Source organism: Cherax quadricarinatus, chromosome 47 (assembly GCF_038502225.1).
Source record: "Cherax quadricarinatus isolate ZL_2023a chromosome 47, ASM3850222v1, whole genome shotgun sequence".
In the NCBI taxonomy this organism is placed as follows: Eukaryota; Metazoa; Arthropoda; class Malacostraca; order Decapoda; family Parastacidae; genus Cherax; species Cherax quadricarinatus.
Genome location: NC_091338.1, coordinates 17,044,025 through 17,061,378, shown reverse-complemented (window position 1 = coordinate 17,061,378; position 17,354 = coordinate 17,044,025). Strand labels below are relative to the sequence as shown.

The 17,354-nt window shown below is 40.4% G+C and overlaps 1 protein-coding gene across 7 annotated transcripts in view; it reads left to right on the top strand.

Moving 5' to 3' along the window:
* The first annotated feature begins 252 nt into the window (after window positions 1-252).
* LOC128696472 (uncharacterized) overlaps window positions 253-17,354 on the top strand; it is a 765,910-nt gene continuing 748,808 nt past the window's right edge. For all 7 annotated transcript variants that reach the window (XR_011393241.1, XM_070094722.1, XM_070094721.1 and 4 more), the window contains exon 1: window positions 253-647. The gene's annotated coding sequence lies outside the window, so the exon portion shown is untranslated. The remainder of the gene's footprint in view (window positions 648-17,354) is intronic.

Below are 17,354 nucleotides of genomic sequence, written 5' to 3'. Positions count from 1 at the left end.
TGTTTACTGTACTGCGGAAGACTTAAAATAACGTAGAAATAATCTTTAAAGTTGATGATAGTAAAGTCTTATAAAATAAACGTAGATATAATTTATCTAAAATTTAAAGTAATCTTTAACAAAAATAATTAAATGTAGTTTATATAATAATATGTGTTATTTAATTACTCAACGGCAATAACTGTTGAGCGATGTATCGGAAGATATTATATTATTGGAACATATTATTGTTTGGCAGTGTTCAGTTGTGTCTGAGGTGTTGTGAGGGTGTGTTGTTGTGAGTCGCACTCTCTACCCGCGCTCTATGTGAAGCATTATTTTTCTTCTTGGTTAATTTGAATGTATTTCCGTAGTTAATTATTTGGCCTATAAGTGACGATAGCAAGTGGTAATAAACTCAGACACGGCAGAAAAATAACAGCAAATTTGCACTTGTATCGTGACAAGATACAGCTAGATGGTGTGTTAATACATCACTCCCTCTCTCTGTATTTCCAGCGAGGCAGTATCCTAACCTAAAGTGTAAAAATACTGCACGTGATACATATATTTTGTTGACCAGTGCAACTGCAGTAGGCTTCAGCAACAGAGAATATTAGAGCGGGTGACGCCGGTGGATCACAGTCTTCTCCTTGCAGTATGAAAATGTAAATACCACAGCTTCTCACTACTGTTTTTCCTTTAAATGGGGTGATGTGGTGAAGGGCTCTTGATTAAAGGAGTTGGAGCTGCCACTCCCTTGTATGAAACCTGATTACCTCTCATTTTCCAGCAAGTGTTTGACCCTTATGGGTTTAGTGCGTTCCTATGTATGTTGCAAACTAAACCAAAATAAATAATACGTAAATAATTACTGTTCTTTAAAATGAAATAAATATGTATTTCTCCATTCTATTGGTGTGTACTGTTGTGATGTTGCAGTGGACTGTTGTACTGTTGCAGTGGACTTGTCCTGTTGCAGTGGACTGTTTTCTTGTTGCAATGGACTGTTATCCTGTTGCAGTGGACTGTTATCCTGTTGCAGTGGACTGTTGTCATGTTGCTGGGGATTATTGTCCTGTTGATGTTCACTTTTGCCTTGTTGATGTAGTGTTGTCCTGTTAGTGTGGAACGTTGTCCTGTTGATGTGAAGTGTTCTGTTGCCATGGACTGTTGTCCTTTTACTGTGAACTGTTGTCATTTCGCTGTGGGCTGTTGTTCTTTTGCTGTGGGCTGTCCTATTACTGCTGTCATTTATCTGGTTTCTGTGGACTGTTGTCCTTTTGCTGTGAACTCTTATCCTATTTGCTGTTCTGATGCTGTGGGCTTTTATTCTGTTGCTGTGGGCTGTTGACCTGTTGCTGTACGCTGTTGTCCTGTTGCCGTAGACTGTTATTCTGTTGCTGTGGATTGTTTCCTAGGCGACTCGAGGCTGGCTTGACATTTAACTAAATACTGGGTAATGTCTAGGTAATAATAAAACTGGGTTACTGGTAAATGGTGGGGATAATGAGAAAGGAAGCAATATTAAACCTCATCAGCAGCTAGGTTAGGTCACTGTTTTGCCTTTGTTGGATTATACTTGGTTTAATTGTTATAGCTTATCTCCAGTGTATGCTTATAATGATCACATGAATGCATGCCTTGTATGTTTATCCTTATCTTATCAACAGCGTTGTTATTTAAAAAGGCTGTAAATAAAATTTTATATATTTATAGCGAAGAAAGTTTTCTTGATACGGAGATAGCAGTGGTTAGGACAGCAATTAAATAGGTTTTTATTCCACTGTCTATCTTTTATCACCACTGTCCATCTTGCTTCATCGCAAATGTCTATCTTGTATTATCACGACTATATACCATGCTTCATCTCCTTTGTGGAAAAAGACACTTATGTACAGTTCAGGACATTTATTAAAGGAAACGTCCTGAACTGTACATAAGTGTCTTTTTCCACATCTTGTCGGTATCACCATACCATTTCCTTCATCTCATTTATTTAGTTACATCGTCAGAGTGTGGACTGCTCATTGCCACTGTTAATCTTATTTCATCACTATATATTGTTCACCTGTCAGGTGATGCAAATTTCTGCCTCTGTAAGTGCCATTACAGTATTACAATTTTTGTTGTGGAAATTTTTAGGAAAAGTTTACATAATGCACAGAAAAAAATGTGAAATATGCAAAACCGTAATTGTATAAATATTTTTAGCAATTGTTCCTGCGTTCCCGCAAGCGAGAGTACGCTATTTGGTTGAGTGCAAGTGCGGGATCAGGAAGGTAATAGGTGAAAGTGGCCTGCTTAACAGTAAGGCTGCCTTGGGTGGCAAAAAATGCGTCCGCCCTCCCCCCTGTCCCGACTGGAAGCTTAGCTCGGCAAGATAAGACACGGTTTCAAGGAGTTCGTTTTGTCTGTTAGGTAGGTATGCAAGATAACGCAAATAACACAGCCATCATTCCAACTGCAGCAGTTGATAGTGTCTGATAACACACATTGTTGGTGTGTGTATAAAGAGTTTTAAGTTTGTATCTAGTCAGCATGTTTGAAAATACACAATGTAGCTGTGTTTAAATGTTTGTATTGAGATATATGTTTGTATTGGCTTTCCTCGTGCTGAGGCAATAAACGTGTATATTTTTTCATTATGACTATGTCATTATGTATGCAGATAACAACTGTGTATGCGCTTAGAGGGTGTATATCTCAGATTAGAGTATCGTTGACTGTCGCTGGTGTACAGGTATTCTGTACTGTATTCAACAGGCTTTCAACTAGGTAAAACAGTACATGTAGTTGTTTATTGTATATGCATATTGGTTTTATTATTGTATTATTAATGTATGCTTGTATTTCATTATTTATATTGTATGATGTATACCAGTATTTCATTTATGTGGAATATAGATATTTATTACTGTATAATGTGTGCGTACTTGTTCCATTATTGTATAATGTACATGTGGTCATTATTACATAATGTATATTGGTTTCGTTATTGTATAACGATTATTCGTTTCGTTATTGTATAATGTGTCCTCATCCCTACTGATGAGATTTTTTTGACGAAAATATCTGCAGCACACTTGGCTCAAATCATAATACCTTAATTATAAGTGTTGAAGGCTGCATTAGCACGCAGTTATTAACATTAGGAAGTCATAGCACATTTTAACGAGCAGAGAGAATAGCATCTTAATTATCTTTGACGAGGGTAACAATGAAACGAAGGTTATTATTACGCATTTTTTTTTTAAATTCATTTGTCTCACTTGACTGCCATGTTGTGGATTTACCAATGAGCCTTGTGTAGCATGTTTCGTTGTTGATTGTAATATTAAAATGTTTACGTTTCACGTTGATGTTGGACGTGATACTTTTGATGCTGATATTGATTGTTTTCACAAGCTTCGTACCATCTCTTGCAGACGATACAAAAATAAGTATGAAAGTAACCTCATGGGAAAGCAAAAATGTAAAATCTACCAGTGAGTAGTAGGAAGTCCAGGTAGATTCGTTCAGGGGAGACCCGAAAAAAAACTTTCAATATCATCCAGTCCACCGTTCCAAAATGGAATATCTCCACCCCTCCTTCAAAGTATAGGCACTGTACTTTCCATTCCCTGGACTCAAGTTCTGTTAATTGGTTTCCCTGAATCCCTTCACGAATGTTACCCTGCTCACACTCCATCAGCATGTCAATTCATAAAAGCAACTTGCCTCCACCCCTAACACACACATGTATTACCTATTACCAAATCTAAGTTCAATTAAAGACCCCCCCTCATTATCATTTATTCCTGGCACCCCAAATTTGCCTACTGTGCCCTCTATAAGTTTCTTCCATTTTAGCATTTAGATTCCCCACAACAATTACTTTCTCACTTGGTTCAAAACTCCTTAAACACTTGCTTAACAGTTCCCAAAATCTCCCTTTCTCCTCTACTTCCCCCTCTTTCCCAGGTGCATAATACGAAAACCCTCTTTTCACATCTCACCCTTATTTTTATCTGCATTATCCTTGAATCTATATATTTATATTTCATTTTTTCCTTTGTTAACTGATCATTCAACATTACCACTACTGCTTTCTTAGCTGTAATTCTCCCAAATTCACTTGACCTACCTCCATTTATTTGTCAACCACAGAAAATCACCTATCCCATTCAGTTTTGTTTTGCTTAGAACTAGACACTGGCTTCTTTTCATTCATAACTTGCGAAATCAACTCATCTGTGCTACATCCACGCACTTGCAAATATCCCAACTTTAAAATTTTATTTTTAAATTTAGTGATTAATGTAGGAGTTAATATCCCCTTGTTCACGGCATTTTAGTTGCTTTTACGACACGCATGGCTTACGAGGGAAGGATTCTTCTCCATTTCCTATGGAGATGAAATAATGCAATATATATATATATATATTTATATAGTTATTATATATATATATATATATAAATAATGTATATATATATATATATATATATATATATATATATATATATATATATATATATATATATATATATATATATATATATATTATCACCAGCCACTTCGCACTTATTGTTACACTTTTACTAATGAATGTTCAGTTTCTTATTCTCCTTCTTGACAATTAAAATATCCTCCTCTACAATTCTTCATTCCGCTTCTGAACTATGGCAGCACTCCTCAAAGCTTATGAATTGAGATCATTTAGGAAATTATAGCACTGAGCCCAGATTCTCCAAGGAAGCACTCAACTGCTGAACTACTTCCCTTGGCCAGTGAGTTACTCAGGTATTTGTGGAGCTCCTAAAATTTCAAAATGGTTTGCTTTTTGTTCTAAGATGGCTTGTTAGCGTCCTAAGATGGGTTGCTTTCCGTGGGGTTGTATTATTTCTGGCTTGAAGGGGAGGGAATAGTGGAAAAAGTTGATGTGGTGGCCTAAGGAGCAAGTGACTTCAGCTGGTGACACTCCTTGATTCGCCGGTACTCAGTATTTTGTTTACGCTAGTGTGTCTACAACTTCTGATCCTCCTCAGTTTTTCTCAACTCTCGCTTATCCACTATCTACCTGGCAATATTTGTCATTCTTCTTTTCATATTTCCGTCTTTATTATTCTTCCTCCTTCAGTCCCTGACAATTAGTATCCTGCTTCGATCCCTGACAATCAGTATTCCTCTCCCTGACAATCTGTATTCCTCCCTGGCAGTGTATGTCACTCTCCCTCCTTGACAGTGTATATCGCTTTTCCTCCCTGACACTTTAATCACGCCCATTAAAATAATATATACCACTCTTCTTCCTCGACAGTGTGTTTTAGAGATTTTAGCTCTTTACTAGGCAGGTAGTGGAACAGTTTGGTAAATTGATGATTTGGATATGGTATATCTTGATACATTTTATAGTTAAAGCTTTGTCTTCCTCAAGTTGTGCAGCAGGTGAGCCCAATGAAGTATGCTACTGTATATTTTAAAGAATCTCTTAATTTTTCTTGGGATCATTGCTTCCGCGACCTGGGCTCAAACCAGATCTCAACTGATTAGGACCTATTACAGGACCAAGAACTTACATGAAATACAAAGGAAAGTCATGATAAGTATACTGAGCAGCGGTGTGTAAAATTTTCCTGTCACCTTAAGATAGTGCATGGTAACTGATGAGTCATGCTGTTATAATTACACCTGCAGAACACAATCGTAAATTTCGGAATATACCGCGTCGCATAACACACAGCAGGAAGCAATTACACCTTGTGTCTGTGAGGTCAGCAATATAGTCTAATGGACTGCTGTCTGAGCTGAACGTTATGAGGAATGGTGTGTCAGACCCGATCGTTATAATGGACTGGTGTGTCAGACCTGAACGTTATAATAGTCTGGTGTGTCAGCTGAACATTATAATGGGACTGGTGTGTCTTGAGTTGAACGTTATAATGGACAAATGTGTCTGAGCTGAACGTTATAACGGACTGGTGTATCTGAGCTGACCGTTATGATGGACTAGTGCGTCAGTTGAACGTTATAATGGACTGGTGTGTCAGAGCTGAACGTTATAATGAACGGTCGTGTTTGTGAGCTGAACTATATGAGAGACTGGTGTGTCTGTGCGCTAACTATATAAAATATTGGTGTGTCTGTGAGCTGAACTGTATAACAGACTGGTGTGTGTTTGAGCTGAACCGTATGATAGACGTGTGTCTGTGAACTTGAGAAAGCAAGAGGCTGATTATGTGTCTGTGTGACCTCCGAATGAATCAGATATAGGATCTGTGTTAAGTACGGCAATAACGACTTTTCCCATCACTATGGGAAATTGACTCTTTCCAAAACACTATCCCTCACTTTCTCTCAAAGAAACTTATAAAATTGTAATCAGAGCTAACTTTTGAAGCTAAGTGTGATGCCCCATGCTGTACTGATGGCTTAGTCGCCCACCGTTCTCTTCCACAAGTTAGGCATGTTGTTGGTTCTGTTTACCAACCCGCCTGTGCAGCTGGTAGTGCCGTTGTTGTCATGCAGAGCGATGACTCCTACTGTATATAGAATTGGAGCACGCATCAACAATTGGGCTTTCACATTTTGAACCTGTTAACAATACTCCTCGCACTCCAGTGTGTCCATGTATCAAACTAACACCTGAATTGTAAGTGATTCCCTATCACCCATAAATGTTGTTAACTCCATGAGTGTCATTTGTGACATGTTCATATCAGAAGCCAGAGACAGATAAGGTTACAGTTGTAGACAGTGGGGTCATATTTCACCTTTTGTGGATTCACTCTTACATTGGCCTTCAGATGCATGATAGATCTCATGAAATGACGAATGCGATGCCTTCAGAGGGGAAGTAAATTATAGTTTTGGGTTGTCAACTAGTAATTTGAGGACAATAATATGAAATGAATTTGAACCGAATTTCATTAACTTGAGACAGAGGAAGATCGAGACACAATACACAACCCGCAAATAGAAGAGAGGAGCTTACGACGACGTTTCGGTCCGACTTGGACCATTTGCAAAGTCGAAACAGCAGAGGTGCCAGGACAGTGCCTTGGGGCACTGAGCTTTTGACCTCGCTGATGCTGGATCTTGCCCTGTTCACTGCTACTTGCCCTGCTCAGCACAAAAAGTGCTCCCTCACATAGAATATTGCTCACTGCTGACGGCTCCGTTCAAAGCAGGAGAAATATCAGAGCTGGAACAAATACAAATATCATTTACGGCTCGCATTGAGCCAGTAAAGCACCTAAACTACTGGAAACGCCTTCAAGTCTTGAACATGTACTCAGTGAAGCGGAGGAGAGATACATAATAATATATACTTGGAAAGTACTCGAGGGCCTGGTCCCAAATCTGCACACTGCCATAACAACATACTGGAGTGGGAGAAATGGGAAGTGTAAAATAAACCCAGTGAGGAGCAGGGGTGCGGTGGGGGACAATAAGGGAACACTGTATCAACATCCGGGGTCTTAGACTATTCAACATCTTACCAGAAGATATCAGAAACACGGCTGGGACAAGTGTAGAAGCCTTCAAGAGGAAACTGGACAAATATCTTCACGAGGTGCCAGATCAACTAGGCTGTGATGGATATGTGGGGCAGCGGGCCTCCAGCAGCAACAGCCTTGTTGACCAGGCAAGCACCAGACGAGCCTGGCCCATAACCAGGCTCAGAGAGTAGAGAAATTCTCGAAACTCTTCAAGGGTATATCAAAGTTAGTCCCTACACAACCTGCTTCATCATGTGTTCGAATGCGAAAAATGATGAATTCGGAAATAACTCGCTCAAAATTGCTCAAGAAATGTCCAAGTATTATTTCCAAAGTTGAATATTACTAGACATTCTAGGATTTCTGGAAAAATACCCTGACTTAGCCTACTGTAAATAACTTTAAATCATAACCACATATAATCACATTAATAATGATTTATGACTGAATTCATGACTTATGTATGCTCATTATTCTTGTTCTGAATTCAGTTAACTTTACTATAGTAACTTGCTTAGCAAACAAAGGTAGGGGGTGCTCAGGCCTGGACTCGTTATATGACTACCACTCACAGAATGGTAGGGGGTGCATAATAAAGCTATCAGTCTTAAACTGATGTGCTTGATGTAGGCAAGACAACAGGCTGGTGTTCTTGTGAAGTAGGCAAGATAACAGGCAGGTGTTCCTGTGAAGTAGGCAAGATAACAGGCTGGTGTTCTTGTGAAGTAGGCAAGATAACAGGCTGGTGTTCTTGTGAAGTAGGCAAGATAACAGGCAGGTGTTCCTGTGAAGTAGGCAAGATAACAGGCTGGTGTTCTTGTGAAGTAGGCAAGATAACAGGCAGGTGTTCCTGTGAAGTAGGCAAGATAACAGGCTGGTGTTCTTGTGAAGTAGGCAAGATAACAGGCTGGTGTTCCTGTGAAGTAGGCAAGATAACAGGCTGGTGTTCTTGTGAAATAGGCAAGATAACAGACTGGTGTTCTTGTGAAGTAGGCAAGATAACAGGCTGGTGTTCTTTTGAAATAGGCAAGATAACAGGCTGGTGTTCTTTTGAAATAGGCAAGATAACAGGCTGGTGTTCCTGCGAAGTAAGATAACAGACTGGTGTTCTTGTGAAGTAGGCAAGATAACAGGCTGGTGTTCTTGTGAAATAGGCAAGATAACAGGCTGGTGTTCTTTTGAAATAGGCAAGATAACAGGCTGGTGTTCTTGTGAAATAGGCAAGATAACAGGCTAGTGTTCTTGTGAAATAGGCAAGATAACAGGCTGGTGTTCTTTTGAAATAGGCAAGATAACAGGCTGGTGTTCTTGTGAAATAGGCAAGATAACAGGCTGGTGTTCTTGTGAAATAGGCAAGATAAAAGGCTGGTGTTCTTGTGAAATAGGCAAGATAACAGGCTGATGTTCTTGTGAAATAGGCAAGATAACAGGCTGGTGTTCTTGTGAAATAGGCAAGATAACAGGCTGGTGTTCTTGTGAAATAGGCAAGATAACAGGCTGGTGTTCTTGTGAAATAGGCAAGATAACAGGCTGGTGTTCTTGTGAAATAGGCAAGATAACAGGCTGGTGTTCTTGTGAAGTAGGAAAGATAACAGGCTGGTGTTTTTGTGAAGTAGGAAAGATAACAGGCTGGTGTTCTTGTGAAATAGGCAAGATAACAGGCTGGTGTTCTTTTGAAATAGGCAAGATAACAGGCTGGTGTTCTTTTGAAATAGGCAAGATAACAGGCTGGTGTTCTTGTGAAATAGGCAAGATAACAGGCTGGTGTTCTTGTGAAATAGGCAAGATAACAGGCTGGTGTTCTTTTGAAATAGGCAAGATAACAGGCTGGTGTTCTTTTGAAATAGGCAAGATAACAGGCTGGTGTTCTTGTGAAATAGGCAAGATAACAGGCTGGTGTTCTTGTGAAATAGGCAAGATAACAGGCTGGTGTTCTTGTGAAATAGGCAAGATAACAGGCTGGTGTTCTTTTGAAATAGGCAAGATAACAGGCTGGTGTTCTTGTGAAATAGGCAAGATAACAGGCTGGTGTTCTTTTGAAATAGGCAAGATAACAGGCTGGTGTTCTTGTGAAATAGGCAAGATAACAGGCTGGTGTTCTTGTGAAATAGGCAAGATAACAGGCTGGTGTTCTTTTGAAATAGGCAAGATAACAGGCTGGTGTTCTTGTGAAATAGGCAAGATAACAGGCTGGTGTTCTTGTGAAGTGGGCAAGATAACAGGCTGGTGTTCTTGTGAAGTAGGAAAGATAACAGTCTGGTGTTCTTTTGAAATAGGCAAGATAACAGGCTGGTGTTCTTGTGAAATAGGCAAGATAACAGGCTGGTGCTCCTGCGAAGTAGGCAAGATAACAGGCTGGTGTTCTTGTGAAGTAGGAAAGATAACAGGCTGGTGTTCTTGTGAAGTAGGAAAGATAACAGGCTGGTGTTCTTGTGAAGTAGGAAAGATAACAGGCTGGTGTTCTTGTGAAGTAGGCAAGATAACCGGCTGGTGTTCTTGTGAGGTAGGCAAGATAACAGGCTAGTGTTCTTGTGAAATAGGCAAGATAACAGACTGGTGTTCCCGTGAAATAGGCAAGATAACAGACTGGTGTTCTTGTGAAGTGGGCAAGATAGCAGGCTGGTGCTCTTGTGATATAGGCAAGATAACAGGCTGGTGTTCCTGTGAAGTAGGCAAGATAACGGACTAGTAGGTAGGCAATTTAACAGGTTGGTATGTGTGGGAGGTAGTCAAGATGACAGGCTGGTTTTCTTATGAAGTAGGTAAGATAACAGGTTGATGTGCCTGTGAGGTAGGCAAGCTAACAGGCTGGTGTGCCTGTGAGGTAGTCAAGATAACAGGCTGTTGTGCCTAGGAGGTAGTCATGATAACAGGCTGGTGTGCCTGTGAAGAGAAGGAGATAACAGATGTTTGAGCTGGTGCCAGACAGATAAGAGGCTGATCTCTCCTCTGGTAAGTTCCTGTAATTTAAAATACGTAGTTAGGTTTTTCTTTTGGAAAAGGTGTTTTTCTTTGCCATGGTCCAGTGGGTGTGACGAGGGGGAAACATCTCTTTCCGTCTATTCTTCCACCCTTTCTCCCTTTCCTTCATTCTTCTTTACCTCTGTCTAAAGGAGTGTGTCGTTCTTCTTTCTGTACTTTCACCCAAAAATGTGCCACTCCTCGGTCTTCCAGAAGCAGTGTTACAACATCGAGTGCCCTGCATACCATCTAAAAGGGACCAGGAGGCACAGACCCCACAAGACAAACAATAGTAGCTACGACAACCCAACTCCAGGTGATTTTTTAGTGGCAGGAAACGAAAAAAGAAAATGGAAGGAAATAACAAAAATAGTCCACCACCTTGGAGCCTTGTTGGACTGGAGGCGCAGCCAGTGGCCACCCATGGCCCTCCAGAATTACAACTACTGATGCCAATAACAAAATCCCCCCAACAAACACAGAATACAACCTCGTTCATATTTGCTAATATACAGGGCCTTAAGCCATCCACCAACAACAAAATACCTTTTATCAGTGGACTTCTAGAGGAGTCTAATGCAATGTTTGCAGCCTTCACAGAGACTCACACAAAAGATCACTTTGACAGTGAAATATGGATAAGTGGTTACAACCTTTTTAGATGCGACAGAAAAAACAGGCAACAAGGGGGGGTTGGCCTGTATGTCAAAGAGTCCCTTATCTGCACGGAGTTGCTGAACACCACAAATGAGGTAGTTGAAGTTCTATCAATAAAGATCGAGAACCAAAACCTAGTCATTGTGGTTGTATACAAGCCACCAGATGCAACCTCACAACAGTTCAAGGAACAGCTACTGAAAATTGATTACTGTTTGGAAAACCTTCCAGCTGCATCCCCAAACATCTTACTGCTTGGTGATTTCAACCTAAGGCATACAAAATGGAAGAATGTAGCAAATAATGTTATAGCTGAAACAATCCCCAGAGGTAGCGCAGATGAAAGGTCACACACACATGAGCTACTAAGTCTCTGCGAAAAACACACCTTAAGCCAGCAGATAGTGGAGCCAACAAGACTAGAAAACACACTTGACCTTATCTTCACAAATAATGAGGACCTGATAAGAGACATAAGAATATCAAAAACAACTAATTCCGATCACAATCTAATCGAAGTCCAGACGTACATGCATAGGGGTCCTGATCAGCAGAATGCATGTACCTGTGAAGGTGTCTTCACAAAATACAACTTCAACAACAAGAACATCAACTGGGACCAGGTGAACCATGTCCTAAACGAAACATGTTGGGAAGATGTCTTAAATGACATGGATCCAAACCAGTGCCTTGAAAGGATCAACTTCCTGGTAGCCGAAGCATGTTCTAGGCATATTCCCCTAAGAAAGAAGAAGAGCAGGAGTAAACTGGAGAGAAAAAGACGCTCCCTCTACAGAAGACGACGAAGAGTCACTGAACTCCTCAGATGTGCTAGAATATCTGATACACGAAAGGAGGCGCTGACCAGGGAAGTGGAAACTATCGAACTTAAGCTAAATGACTCTTACAGGAACCAGGAGAGGCAGGAGGAGCTTAAAGCTATTAGTGAAATTGAAAGAAATTCAAAATATTTCTTTTCATATGCCAAAAACAAGGCAAATACCACATCTAGTATCGGGCCGTTACTCAGACAGGATGGGACTTACACAGATGACAACAAGGAAATGAGTGAAATATTGAAATCCCAGTACGACTCTGTGTTTAGTGAACCACTAATCGGTCTGAGGATCGACGACCCAAATGATTTCTTCACGAATGAGCCTCAAAACTCCATAAATGTATGCCAGATTTCCGACATTACCCTAACTCCGATAGATTTCGAAAAAGCCATTGACAACATGCCTATGCACTCAGCCCCGGGTCCAGACTCGTGGAACTCTGTTTTCATTAAGAACTGCAAGAAACCCCTCTCGCGTGCCCTAAGTACACTATGGAGGAGGAGCTTGGACATGGGTGAAATTCCACAGTCACTTAAAACAACGGATATAGCCCCACTCCATAAAGGTGGCAGCAAAGCATTAGCTAAGAACTATAGACCAATAGCTCTGACGTCCCACATCATAAAAATCTTTGAAAGAGTGCTAAGAAGCAGGATTGCAAATCACCTGGATTCCCAAAATCTGCACAATCCAGGGCAACATGGGTTCAGGGCAGGTTGCTCCTGCCTCTCACAACTACTGGATCACTATGACATGGCCTTGGATGCACTGGAAGAAAATCAGAATGCAGATGTAATATACACAGACTTTACAAAAGCATTTGACAGATGCGATCATGGCGTAATTGCCCATAAAGTACGTGCTAAAGGAATAACTGGGAAAGTGGGGAGATGGATCTTCAACTTCCTAACAAATCAAACACAAAGAGTAGTGGTCAACAGAGTTAAATCGGAGGCTGCCATAGTGAAGAGCTCTGTTCCACAAGGCACAGTACTCGCCCCCATCTTATTCCTTATCCTCATATCAGACATAGACAGAGATATACACCACAGCACCGTATCATCCTTTGCGGATGATACTAGGATCTGCATGAGGCTGTCATCTGCTGAGGACGCAGTTAACCTCCAAGAAGATATAAACAAAGTTTTCCAGTGGGCAACGGTAAACAATATGATGTTCAATGAGGACAAATTCCAACTACTCCGTTATGGAAAACTGGAGGAGATAATAACTAGAACAGAGTATACTACTGACTCCGGCCATACAATAGAGCGGAAAAATAATGTAAGGGACCTGGGAGTAGTAATGTCTGAGGATCTCACTTTCAAGGATCACAACAGTGCCACGATCGCACGTGCAAAGAAAATGATAGGATGGATAATGAGAACTTTCAAAACGAGAGATGCCAAGCCCATGATGATCCTTTTCAAATCACTTGTTCTCTCTAGGCTGGAATACTGCTGTACATTAACATCTCCATTCAAAGCAGGTGAAATCGCAGATCTAGAGAGTGTACAGAGATCCTTTACTGCAAGTGTAAGTTCTGTCAAGCACCTTAACTACTGGGAACGCTTGGAAGCACTTGATTTGTACTCGTTGGAACGCAGGAGGGAGAGATATATCATAATCTACACTTGGAAAATCTTGAAAGGAATGGTCCCAAATCTGCACACAGAAATCACTCCCTACGAAAGTAAAAGACTGGGCAGGCGATGCAAAATGCCCCCAATAAAAAGTAGGGGCGCCATTGGTACACTAAGGGAAAACACCATAAGTGTCCGGAGCCCAAAACTGTTCAACAGCCTCCCATCAAGCATTAGGGGAATTGCCAATAAACCCCTGGCTGCCTTCAAGAGAGAGCTGGACAGATACCTAAAGTCAGTTCCGGATCAGCCGGGCTGTGGCTCGTACGTTGGACTGCATGCGGCCAGCAGTAACAGCCTAGTTGATCAGGCCCTGATCCATCGGGAGGCCTGGTCATGGACCGGGCCGCGGGGGCGTTGATCCCCGGAATAACCTCCAGGTAACCTCCTCTTTCAATTTCTCTTCTCTTGCTTTAATATCTTTTCAATTTCCTCTCTTCGCTTCTTCTATTTACCCCCTTTCTCTTCTTTATTTTTCTCTTTCTCCCTCTCTCTTCCCCATTGCAGAGGTAACATATATGCATGTCTTGTATTAAAGACATTTGTCCTGCATGTTCGTGCCTGTGCTCTTGTCCAGTATTTTTACTTTTTTTTTCTTTTTAATATCGATTTATTAAAGAGAGGATGAGGATTGGTTAGTGCTTGGTGAACCCTGGAACTATCAGTAGGTGGCTGCTCCATGTTATTATAGCAGGTGAAATTGCGTATCTGGAAAATGTACAGAAAACTTTCACTGCTGATATCAATTCAGTCAAGCATCCAAATTATTGTGAAGGCCAAAAGTCATTACACTGTACGTCCTGGAATGCATGCGAGAATGTTACGTCTTATCCCTTAATTGTAAATTTCTGAAGGACTGGTATCAAATCCACACACTGAAATTACTTCCCACTAGAGCAAGAGGCTCGGCTTACGGTGCAAAATACCCTCGGTGAAAAGGAGGGGCGCAACAAGTACACAATATTGAGCTTAGGAAGGGCAAACGGCCCAAGACTTCAACATACTCCATTCATAAAAATCCAGTAGATTTGTGACACAGGATTTGCCTTCCATGAATCCGTGCTGGTTGTTGTTTATAATCTTGTTCCGTTCCAGGTGCTCCACCACTCTCCTCCTGATAATCTCCATGATTATGCATACTATACACGTCAGTGATTCTAGTCTAGTTTAGTGCCTCGTTTCTGTTTCCTTTCTTAAAAATGGGGGCTACATTTGCCATCTTCCATAGTTCAGTAGTTGCCCAGTTTCAATGGATGTGTTGAAAATTGTGGTTAGTGGCACACAGCATCACTGCTCCCTCTTTAAGGATCCACGGAGAGATGTCCGGTCCCACCGTCTTTGAGGTATCAAGGTCATTTAGCAGCTTCCTCACCACCTCCTCGGATGTGTGTATTTCATCCAACACTTGTTGGTGTACCCCTCTGTTCTGTCTCTACTGTGTTTACGATGGACTGCATGCTGCTAGAACCAATAGCGTGACTGATTGAGACAGCAACCAGAAGGTTTAGTCCTGGACCGGGCCGTGTTTACTATGACACCAGGAATTATCAAGAGGTAGGCAACAGGTCGAGGAGGAGACTTGGTTAGTGTGTGTATGTTGATACTGGGAGTCTTAGTAAGTAGCTGGTCGGTGCTGATGTGTGTCCTGGGATTCATAAGATACAAATACAAAGACAGAGTAACACAGTATTATCAGTTTTTATCATATTGCTAGTCTCAACGTATATAATTATCATGCTTCAAAACGCTGGAGTGGGAGATAAAAATAACGTGTGACGTTCAGTACACGTATATAAGTGGTGCAAGTAGGATATAATACCATCATAGTAAATATACACACAATAACGTACACACATCTGAGCTGGGTTGAATATTTTAGAAGAGTAAATATTACATTCATACCTTTGATCAGATAAGGCATTCATAAATTATTGCATGAAAAAAAATATTAAATTTTAAAAATGGTAAGTTTGCACCTATTATTCAAGACTTGTGGTGTCTCGTCAGTTATAGAGAGCAGCAGAGGTCATGTGGTTTGTCAACTGTCATAAACTAATCAGCTGCCTTTAAATCAGAAATATTTTGAGACTTGTTAATCTTCATTTCTGATGATTAGTTTAACATTGAGTTGCTTAATTAAACTATACACACTCGTCGTCTTTCGACACTTCACGTCTTTCGACAGTTTATCTCTTTGACGATTTTCATTACGATTCAAGTTTCTGGTAAAGTGGTTCAGAGTTTACAAGACGCAGAGCGATTTACTTTAAATTTACTCTAGCTGCCACTACGTTGTTATACCGATTCTTAAGGATCTCCTCAAAACTACCGATTTGAATATAGATTCTAATATTCGTAATTATACTCGAAAGGGTAATTACTTTACTGATTCACTCCTCTTCAATGTATCGCTCTTACATTTGGCAATTATTTATACACACCCAAAAGTATACAACGCAATGAAATAAATAAGGTATCTTTAAGATAAGGTATAAATGGTAAAAAATAAAAACAAGGAAGACTGGGGTATATCCCTGGGAAAAAAGGATGATGCCAACAAGTATATAGACTGATCTGGAAATCGATCTTACTCTGAAAGTCTCTGGGTAGAACACTGTAGAGGTAGCATTTACTCTAGGGCTGCCTTAACAGAGCTTTGCTACTCCACTCTCCAAGTGAATTCCCCATTCAATCATGAGTGTACTCTCTTTTCCCATCTGATCCCTGGGTTATATAGGTTGCTCTAATCCCACCTCAGATAAAAGTAACTAAACAGAATATCGCACACTCAAGCCAGCGATTTCTGAAGTGATTGTTGTTAAGTTCTTGGTGAAGTTGACATATATACCTCACTTCCTCTGCTGTTTGTCACACTAACTCATAAGACACAAGTCTTAAATATCCTGGGGAAATAATCACTAATCTATGACCAACTTGGTGTAGGGTAATGACTAGTCATTAATGCACGACCGTACATGTATACTCTAATACTTGCATGAACCTTTCTACAGTTACAGTATACTATCGTTAGGCAACCACTTAACGGAGGATACCTAATAAGACTCACTTCGGTAATGTTCCAGGTGGCTTTCATAGCCAAGAAGGGACCAGACTGCGACAAATATATAAGTAAATCAATCAAACCATTAGAATTTACTAAAGCCCACCTTGGGAGACAAGCATGGTGAACTTTGTCTATCAAGAACTTGTGGTGGAATAGAGGAAATTTTCGTGTATTCTCAAATCTCAAGTGAGGCTGGAGTAGGTATACTTAGCAGTAAGCAAGCGAACTTAAACTGAGAGCAGGAGATTTCTCTGGGGGTAACTAGAGACACTGAATTAAGATGGAAAGTGAATAAGAGGACAAAACACTAGGCACTGTGCATTTTATTATGCCCAATGAGAGTTGTGTAAGTCTTGTTCCTTGTCACATTTACTTACGAAACAAGCATCACTGTTAAGATTTCTCGAGTATTGAGGTCAAGGTCAGGTTATTGAAATATTTTTTGGGTCGATATCTTAGTGTCTCATAAACACACACATCCACATATGCATTATATACACACATCCACAGCCACACATGCATTATATACACATACAAAGCCACGCATACATTATATATACACATACACAGACACACATACATTACACATACACATACACAGCCACACATGCATTATATGTACACACACAGTTACACATGCATTATATACACACATACGCAACCACACATGCATTATATACACACATACGCAGTCACACATACATTATATACATACATACACAGCACACA